We start from the raw sequence: 9,962 nt of genomic DNA, 5'->3' as shown, positions 1-9,962 counted from the left end.
CCACAACATCAAAACAAACAACCCACTTAAGAGATGGGCCAAAGACCTCAACAGACATCTTTCCAAAGAGGAAATCCAAATGAACAACAGACACATGAAAAAATGTTCAAGATCACTAGCAATCAGAGAAATGCAAATCAAAACCACAATGAGGTTTCACCTCACCCCAGTTAGAATAGCTCATATACAGAAATCTACCAACAACAGATGCTGGCGAGGATGTGGGGAAAAGGGGACACTAACCCACTGTTGGTGGGAATGCAAACTGGTTAAGCCAGTATGGAAGTCAGTCTGGAGATTCCTCAGAAACCTGAATATAACCCTACCATTCAACCCAGCCATCCCACTCCTTGGAATTTACCCAAAAGAAATTAAATTGGCAAACAAAAAAGCCATCTACACACTAATGTTTATTGCAGCTCAATTCAAAATAGCTAAGACCTGGAACCAACCCAAGTGCCCATCAACAGTAGACTGGATAAAGAAATTATGGGACATGTACTCTATAGAATACTATACAGCAGTCAAAAACAATGAAACCTGGTCATTTGCAACAAGATGGAGCAATCTGGAAAACATCATGCTGAGTGAATTAAGCCAGTCCCAAAGAGACAAATATCATTTGTTTTCCCTGATCGGTGACAACTAACTGAGCACCAAAGGGGAAACCTGTGGAAGTGAAATGGACAGTATGAGAAACAGTGACTTGATGAGCTCTTGTGCTGACTGTTGATGTACAATGTAATACTTTATCCATTTTAGTATTTTTTTTGTTCTAGTACTAGTGGTTGAACTCTGTAATTAACACACAATTATTCTTAGGTGTTTAAATCTTAACTGAAAAGTGATCCCGGTTAAATATAAGAATGAGAAAAAGAGAGGGAGGAGATGTACAACTGGGGACATGCTCAATTGGATTTGCCCCAAATGATGGAGTTAGAAATGTGCCAGGGGATTCCAATACAATCCCATCAAGGTGGCATGTACCAATGCCATCTCACTAGTCCAGGTGATCAATTTCAGTTCACAGTTGATCACACTGATAGATCTAAGAGTCAAAGGGATCACACAAACAAGACTAATGTCTGCTAATACTAACTGATAAAACCAAAAAGGGAGAGAAGGATCCAACATGGGAAGGGGGAGACACAGCAGACTCATAGAATGGCAGATGTCCTAAATAGCACTCTGGCCTCAGAATCAGCCCTTAAGGCATTTGGATCTGGCTGAAGAGCCTATGAGAGTATTTTAGGCATGGAAAGCCAAAATACTCTGGCAAAAAAAAAAAAAAAAAGAAGAAGAAGAAGAAGAAGAAGAAGACCTAAATGAAGGATCTCAGCGAATGTGATCCCAGTGGAAAGAACGGGGCCATCAAGGTAGGAGGTACCTTTCTCTGAAAGGAGGAGAGAACTTCCACTTTGACTATGACCCTGTCGGAATAAGATTGAAGTCGGCGAACCCTAAAGGCTTCCATAGCCTTGGCAACTCACGACTAGAGCCTAGGGAGATTACTGACGCCATGAACAAGAGTGTTAAATTGTTAAATCAACATCAAGAGCCACTGTGTACTTACGTCCCATGTGGGATCTGTCCTTAATGGGTTGTCCAATGTGAAGTAATGATATAGCTAGTACTGAAACAGTATTTTTACACTTTGTGTTTATGTGTGAGTGCAAACTGATGAAATCTTTACTTAGTATATACTGAATCGATCTTCTGTATATAAAGATAATTGAAAATGAAAAAAAAAAAAAAAACTTGGTGTTAAATTGGAAATTACAGGCCGGTGCCGTGGCTTAACAGGCTAATCCTCCGCCTTGCAGCGCCGGCACACCGGGTTCTAGTCCCGGTCGGGGCACCAGATTCTATCCCGGTTGCCCCTCTTCCAGGCCAGCTCTCTGCTACGGCCCCTGAGTGCAGTGGAGGATGGCCCAAGTCCTTGGGCCCTGCACCTGCATGGGAGACCAGGAGAAGCGCCTAGCTCCTGGCTTCGGATCAGCACGATGCGCCGGCTGCAGCAGTCATTGGAGGGTGAACCAATGGCAAAAAGGAAGACCTTTCTCTCTGTCTCTCTCTCTCACTATCCACTCTGCCTGTCAAAAAAAAAATTGGAAATTACATAGAAAATTAATCAATTTTTTTTTTAAAATTTCATGTAGGATCTCTGTCATTAATGTGCTGTACACTGTTATTTAATGCTATAACTAGTACTCCAACAGTATTTTTTCACTTTGTGTTGCTATGTGAGGGCAAACTGTTGAAATCTTTACTTTATACATACTCAACTGATTTTCTGTATATAAAGAGAATTGAAAATGAATCTTGATGTGAATAGAAGGGGAGAGTGAGTGGGAAAGGGGAGGGTTGTGGGTGGGAGGGAAGTTATGGGGGGGGGGAAGCCATTGTAAACCATAAGCTGTACTTTGGAAATTTATATTCATTAAATAAAAGATAAAAAAAAAATCTCTGTGCAGACTATGAAACTGTATTAAAACACCCAATAAATTATTGGTGAGCAATGACTGTGACAGCTCTTCTTTCTTCACTGTGGGATTGTGACATCTTCACTTGTGGGCTACTTTCTGAGGATAAGACTTCATTTCTTCACTTCTAAAATTTCTTTGTTACCTAAGTTCCTGGGATTGAAAAAGAAGAATCTGGGGCCAGCGCTGCAGCGTAGCAGGTAAAGCCACCACCTGCAGGGCCGGCATCACCTTCCAGGCCCACACCCAGCTAGGCAGCCCGGGTTGGAGCAGCCTGCTGCTAAGGAGGAGGCCTTCTGTACCGCAGAGCCCCCTGCACCCACCTGTGTGCCCTTTTGATATTATTACCTTCTGGTTTTCACAAATTAAGTTCAAACAAACTACTTAAAAAACTTTTTTTGCAGTTCCTGTCACCAACCAGGGATCATATTTGACCCTTAGTACTCAATCACCACAGCACTCAAACAGCACTCAGGCCTTGCAATTCTGTAATTGAGATCCTGCATCGCTCTGGAATCTCATGTCTCCATCTCCACTGCCATAATCTCCTGTCTCAGCAGCTCCCAGAGACTTAAGAATAAACCTCACCGCCCCCTCCTTAGTATGGCACCCAGGTCCTTCTCTGGCCCAGGTGACCTGGTGTCATGAGAGGCTCCTCCCGGGAACATCTAGTTTTCCAAGCAACCACGCCAAGGACTTGGCCTTTTCACAGTGGACCATGATCTTCCATAAATTTATATCTTTTTTAAAAAATTGTATTTAAGGTATACCAACTTCATATATTTCATATATACAAATTTAGGAACATTACTGATACTTCCTATCCCACCCTCACTCCCACCCATACTCCATCCTTTCTTCCTCCTCCCACTCACATTCCCACTGTTAAGTTTTACCAAGATCTATTTTCAGTTTACTTAATGATCATGTAGGTAACTCTCCACTAAGTAAAAGAGTTCAACAAATAGTATGGAGAAAAAAAACACTGTTCCTCAATGGAAGAGACAAGGGCTGTAAACAACCACCAAATCTCAAAATGTCCATTTCACTCCCATATGTTATATTTCGGGCACTCTATTAGTTACCTATGAATTTGTATCTTTAAATATACTATTTCATCTGCCTGGGATGCCTGAATGTTGTTTTACACCTGGCAAAAACCCAGGTATCCCCTGAGTCCCAACTAAAATGTCACCTCTTCTAAGCAGCCTTCCTGGACCCTCAACATTCTGCTTTCTCTAAGTTTCCTCTCCTTGCTATTACAGCATTTGGTTCATATTCTATTGTAACTTCTTCCCCTTTTAAACTTGTAATAAAAACATATTTTATACAACCTTGTACTGCTCAGCACTGTGTGTAGCCACTAATATCTGCAGCATTCATTATTTGTTTTTTGTTTTTAAAGATTTATTTTATTCATTTGAAAGAGTTACAGAGAGAGGTAGAAACAGAGAGAGGTCTTCCATATGCTGGTTCACTCCCTAGATGGCTGCAACGGCCAGAGCTGAGCTGATCCGGAGCCAGAGCCAGGAGCTTCTTCTGGGTCTCCCATGGGGGTGCAGGGACCCAAGGACTTGGGCCATCTTCTACTGCTTTCCCAGGCCATAGCAGAGAGCTGGATCGTAAGTGGAGCAGCTAGGACTAGAACCAGTGCCCATATGGGATGCCGGCGCTTTAGGCCGGGGCTTTAACCCACTGTACCACAGCGCCAGCCCCAATTATTTGTTTTCTGAATAGGTGAGAAGGTGGAGGATAAGTGTGGCTTTGAAATAAATTCAATTGACTATTTATTGGGCAGCTACTCTATACAAAACCTAAGCAGAGAGAAAAGAGACAGAATGAAACCCTCATTGAAGGGCTGGTCTTGTGGTGCAGTGGGTTAAGCCGTTACCTGTGATGCCAGCATTCCATGTGAGTGCTGGTTTGAGTTTCAATGGCTCCACTTCCGATCCAGCTCTCTGCTAATGCACCTGGAAATGCAGCAGAAGATGTCCCAATTGCTGGGGTTCCTGCCACCCTGGTGGGAGACCCAGATAGAGTTCCTGGTTCGTGGCTTCAGCTTGGCCCAGCCCTAGCTGTTACAGTCTTTTGGGTAGTGAAAAATAGCAGAGAGAAGATTCTCTCTCTTTCTCTCTCTCTCTCTCTCTCTCTCTCTGTAAATTCTGCCTTTCAAATAAATAAGTCTTTTTTAAAAAAAGAAAAAAATGCCATCTTTCCCATGAAAATTTTAAATATCCTGTGAATCTTTATAAAAAAAAGAAAGAAAGAAAACCTCATTCAATGAGCAAAACAGTAACCTTTTTAGGTATTTTACACAAAACAGAGACTTAATATCTAAAATAATAGGGATTGAATTATTAGAAATCAGCAAGCAGTTCCTGTAACTATTTTAAGTTCTATGCATCACCCAGAATTGCAAGCCAGGAATCAGAAACCTGGCATCCAGAAGCTGCTAGTATTGCTTCCAAAAATGCCTGTCAACATCCATGTCTCTATAACTTGTTTGCCAAAATAAAAAGCCAAGATCACCGTGTGCTAGCGTCCAACTCACTCATACCTTCCAAATATCATGCCAACTCATTTAACTGGAAAAAAAACCATTCAATCACATCCAAACTCTAGCTGCAAGGAAGTCTAGGGAATGCAAAAAGAGATAGATATGGGTTCTGAAGACCATCAGATTGTATTCATTATAGGAAGAACATAATAATGCAAACAGCAGGCCCTTTCCTCAAGGAGATTAAAATACAGTAAGGGGTGGGTACTTAGCTTAGCAGTTAGGATGCCCATGTACCATATCAGGAAAGCTGAGTTTTATGCCCACCTCCAGCCTCCAGCTCCAGCTTTATGCAATGCAGACTCTAGGAGGCAGTGGTGATGACTCAAGTAACTAGGTTTCTACAACCCCTGTGGGAGACCTGGAATAAGTACAGGTTCCCAATTTCAGCCCTAGTGGGAAGTCATTGTAAACATTTGGGAAATGAATTAGTTGATAGGATATCTCTCTTGCTCGCTCACTCGCTCTCTCTCGCGCTCTCTCTTTGTGTGTGTGTGTATGTGCATGTGTGTGTCTCTCTCAAATATAGTAAGAAAGGTATGTATAACAGACAACTATTATGCAAGGCACAATGTCTCAAATACAAGAAGATTGCTGTTATGACACCAAGAAGGGAGAAAGCAGCTATTCTAAGAAAGGCTTTCATAGAGGGAAGGCATCCAAGCTGGGACCATAATCCTGGGGGAGAGCAGAATGAGAAGGGTCATGACCTCTCCCAGGCCTTAGGACCCATTGGAATGCCATATGTTGGCATCTACTTAAATGGCCTATCTATTCAGGAGTAAAGTGAGTTCTTCAGGTGTTCTCTGTAACTTAATCCCTCCCCAGCAAGCTAAATCAAAAGCTGCAGGACACAGGTAAAAGGCTTCAAAATGTGGGGGCTGGCATTGTAGCACAGCAGGTTACGCCTGTGCTTGCAATGCTGGCATCCGGTATGAGTGCCAGTTCAAGTCCAGGCTGCTCCACTTCCAATCTAGTTCCCTGCTAATGTGCCTGAGAAAACAGCAGACGGTGGCCAAGTGTTTGGGTCCCTGACACCCATGTAGGATATCCAGATGAAGTTCCAGGCTCCTGGCTTCAGCCTGGCCCAGCCCTGGCCGTTGTGGCCATTTAGAGGGTGAATCAGCAATAGAAGATCTCTGTCTCTCTCTGTCCCCCCTGTATCTGTAACTCTGCCTTTCAAATAAATATTTTTAAAAAAAGGTTTAAAAATCTGAAAATTGTTCAAGGGTCATTGAGGTATTTAGTGGATCACCCATGCTTTTCAACTCAAAAACCTAGGAGACATTCCGTAAGTAGTCATTCCCTTGTCCACATTAAACTCGCAAGCAATTGCTTTTTTTCTACCTCAAAATACAGAACAGCCCTTATCTGTGATCTTTTCACCTCCCCACCTATCATCCCAGTCCTTTTCTCTCCTAGATGGGACTCCTTACCCCTTTAGAAAATGTAAACCACATCATGTCACCCCACACTTAAAATTCTCAATAATTTCTGCCGCATTGAGAAGAAAACCCAACCTCCTCCCCAGGGCTGTCTTACAGAGGGGATCCTGTCAGACCTCATCTTTCACCACTCTCGATTTCAATCACTTTTGTTCCCCCAACCATTCTGGCCTCCTTTCCATGATTCTAACAGGACAAGCTGGTTCACGCCTGGAAACCTTTGAATCAGCTAGTGTTTCTGTCAGGAACAAAATCTTCTCCCTGATCTTTCTGTTGCTGGCCCCTTATTTTATCCAGAACTCAGCTAAAAAAGCATGCTATCAGTTCATCTAAAAAAGTGACACGTCCACTGCGCCACAGACACTGAAGCCGGGCATAGAGGGCTTCTAAGAGCACTCAATCAGCACGTGTTTATTGGGCATACATCGTGCCGTGTATACTATCTCAGTTTATTCCTAAATAATGACTGGAATTTCTTTTATAAACATTTATGTATATATTTTCATTTTACTTGAAAGGCAAAGAGACTGAGAGAGAGAGAGAGAGAGAGAGAGAGAAAGATCTTCCATTGGCTGGCTCACTTCCCAGATGTCTACAACAGCTGGAACTGGGTCAGTTTGGGGTAAGGAGCCCAGAATTCAATCTAGGTCTCCCAGACAGATGGCAGGGACCTAAATACTTAAATCATCACCTACTGCCTCCCAGGATATGCATTAGCAAGAAGCTGGACTTGGAAAAGATAGGGCTCAAACAGAGGCACTCTGATATGGGATGCAGGCATCACAAGTGTCACCTTAATTGCTGTACCAAATGGTCACCCCTGGAATTTGTAACCCCAATTTATAGCTGAGGAGACTACATTTAAGCCAGGGAGTGCAGTGGAGGATGGCCCAAGTCCTTGGGCCCTGCACCCCATGGGAGACCAGGAAAAGCACCTGGCTCCTGCCATCGGATCAGCGCAGTGCGCCGGCCGCAGCGCGCCTACCGCGGCAGCCATTGGAGGGTGAACCAACGGCAAAAGGAAGACCTTTCTCTCTGTCTCTCTCTACTGTCCACTCTGCCTGTCAAAAAATAAAAAAAAAATAAAAATAAATAAATAAAAATTTTAAAAAAAGAAATTACAGAGAGAAATAGAGAGACACATCTTCCATCTGAAAAACTCCTTGGATGCAAACTAGAGAAAAATTCCCATGGGGTTCTAGTGCCACCTCCTGGTCACTGGATTCCCTAGCTCCTTAAAAGAGGTTTAAACAAAATGACACAGCAATGCACTCCCTGCCCAGTGAATAAGACTTTTGTCCTATGGGCTGTCACCAGTTTCTGCTAATGTAGCTTTCAATTTAAAAGATGGCATTTGCTAGTTGCTGCTTAGTTGAATATCCTTGGCCACTGTTTTTGTGTTTGTTTTGTATCACAGTCCCCAACCCAGCACTGTAAGGCTTTGCTCTAGCTTTGCTTGCCACTGAATGAGACACATATGCCTCCAGTTCAGTTACTAAATTCAATCCCATTTAACAATTATTGAACATTGTCCCAGATTCCCTTGCTGTGCTATGGAGTTAACAGCGGCAGTCGGGAGTCCAACATAAATGGGTTCCAATCTTTGCCCAACAACTTAACTTCCCATGTGACTCAAGCTTAGGTTTCCTTGTGTTAAAATTCTAATACTCTGCAATGGCTTCCTCATCCATTGCAGGGTCGGTAAGGATTTGTAACAGTGACCAGCACGGTCTCTGGCACGTTCCAGGCCCTGGAGAACTGGGAAAGCACAGCTCGGGGGATGCAGCAAAGCCATGCATGTAGCTAAAGATGAATCAGTGTAACAGTATTTGTTGATCACCTCCTGCACATCACAGGCCATAACCCAAGGCGGTAGAGCAGGTAAGAAAGAGTACACCATGGAGTCTCAAAGGAGGGACACATAACGTCAGGTGGAGAAGGATAAGTATCATTGTGGCAAAAGAGGTATCTGTCCTGAACATTAATAAACAATACGGATTTAAATAGGCAGATGGATTTCTTCAACCAATATTGCACTCACCCTTAAAATCTCACTTCAATGTCATCTCCATAAAGCCATCCCTTACCCTAGCTAAGCCTTTAATTTTTCCACTCACCTCAATCCTCTACAGTGGCATTCTAACTCATTCTTATTTTCAAGCTCAAAGGGTATAATCATGTCGTTCACACTGGATGGCAAACTCTTAAAAGTCATGGAAATCATTGATCTCATTCATTTGTAAGGTCAACAGTGCAATGTCTGCTAAAAACTAGCAGCACCTTACAGATGTATAACACAGGGGCTGCAGCGCAAAACTCTCAGATTCATTGCTGCATTCAAAAAGCAGGGGTGATGACAATTTTGTGTGCACTGGGGGAACAGAGGTGAAGTATCTGCCTTCAAGGATTCATAATCTAGGGAGGAAAACAATCCAAATTCCTTGGGATTAGTACAAAAGAACAAAATAATTGTGTGCAAAGGAGTAAAACATAAACATCACTAATTTGCCCTGAACCCCGAGTGTGTGCCAAGCACAGTACTAGCACTCACCTACCACCTGATTCCATGTAATCTTTTCGTGAACCCTTTTTAATTAGGTGTTTTTTAGAATCTCTAATTTACAGATGAGAGCTGAGGCATAGAGAGATTAAATGACTTATTCAGAGTCATATATCTTGTAAGTGGCAAGAACAGAAATCTAATACATGTCTGATTTCAGAAGTCTATGTTTTAAAACCACTTCATTGCCTCCCAAGCCAATGAAAAGAGCCTACCTGATGGGCACCATAATTCATAGAGCAGAACCTTCTAGGTAACTGAATCAAGCTGTCAGAACAGCTACCTACAAAACATGAATCAATCCATCCCTGCCCTCAAAGAGTTCACAGCCTACAAAGAATATAAATTGACACATTTAATTTGTAGAACACTGTGCTGGGCCTGTAATCAAACACAAGGGCCAAGGAACCATAGGGAAAGAAAAACTGTTTCTGGCTAGAGGAATATGAGTGAAATTCTAGCCTAATCCTTCAAGGATAAACAGGCTTTAGAGAAACAAATGAGAGTGAGGGGTGGAATGAAGTTTACCAGATTTAGTAGTTGTAGGTATGAGAGAGCAGAGCAAGGCTTTTCATTGATTCTATTCAGAACAGGACAGCAGCAAACTGTGATTACTTTAAGAAAAAGAAAGCAGGCTAAAGCCATCTTAGGTTAAACTGATAGTGAGGTTCAGATAGGAAGGAATTAGAACCTTCTGCCCTGCCACTGTGAAGGACATTGTAAACTGGAGTTCTTCCAGAGGGGTATGGTGAGGACCTCTCTCCTAGAGAAAACATACAGAGCAGTGGCGTTTGCAAGTATGTGAAGGTTTTCACTTAGAATGAGGAGCATTGCTTAAGAGAGCAGGACTAGAGCCAATAGGTACAACTTAAAATGAAGGTAATTGGGCCAGCACCGCGGCTCAATAGGCTAATCCT

The sequence above is a fragment of the Lepus europaeus genome, chromosome 5 (genome assembly GCF_033115175.1).
Source record: "Lepus europaeus isolate LE1 chromosome 5, mLepTim1.pri, whole genome shotgun sequence".
Lineage (NCBI taxonomy): Eukaryota > Metazoa > Chordata > Mammalia > Lagomorpha > Leporidae > Lepus > Lepus europaeus.
This window is presented reverse-complemented; position numbering follows the sequence as displayed.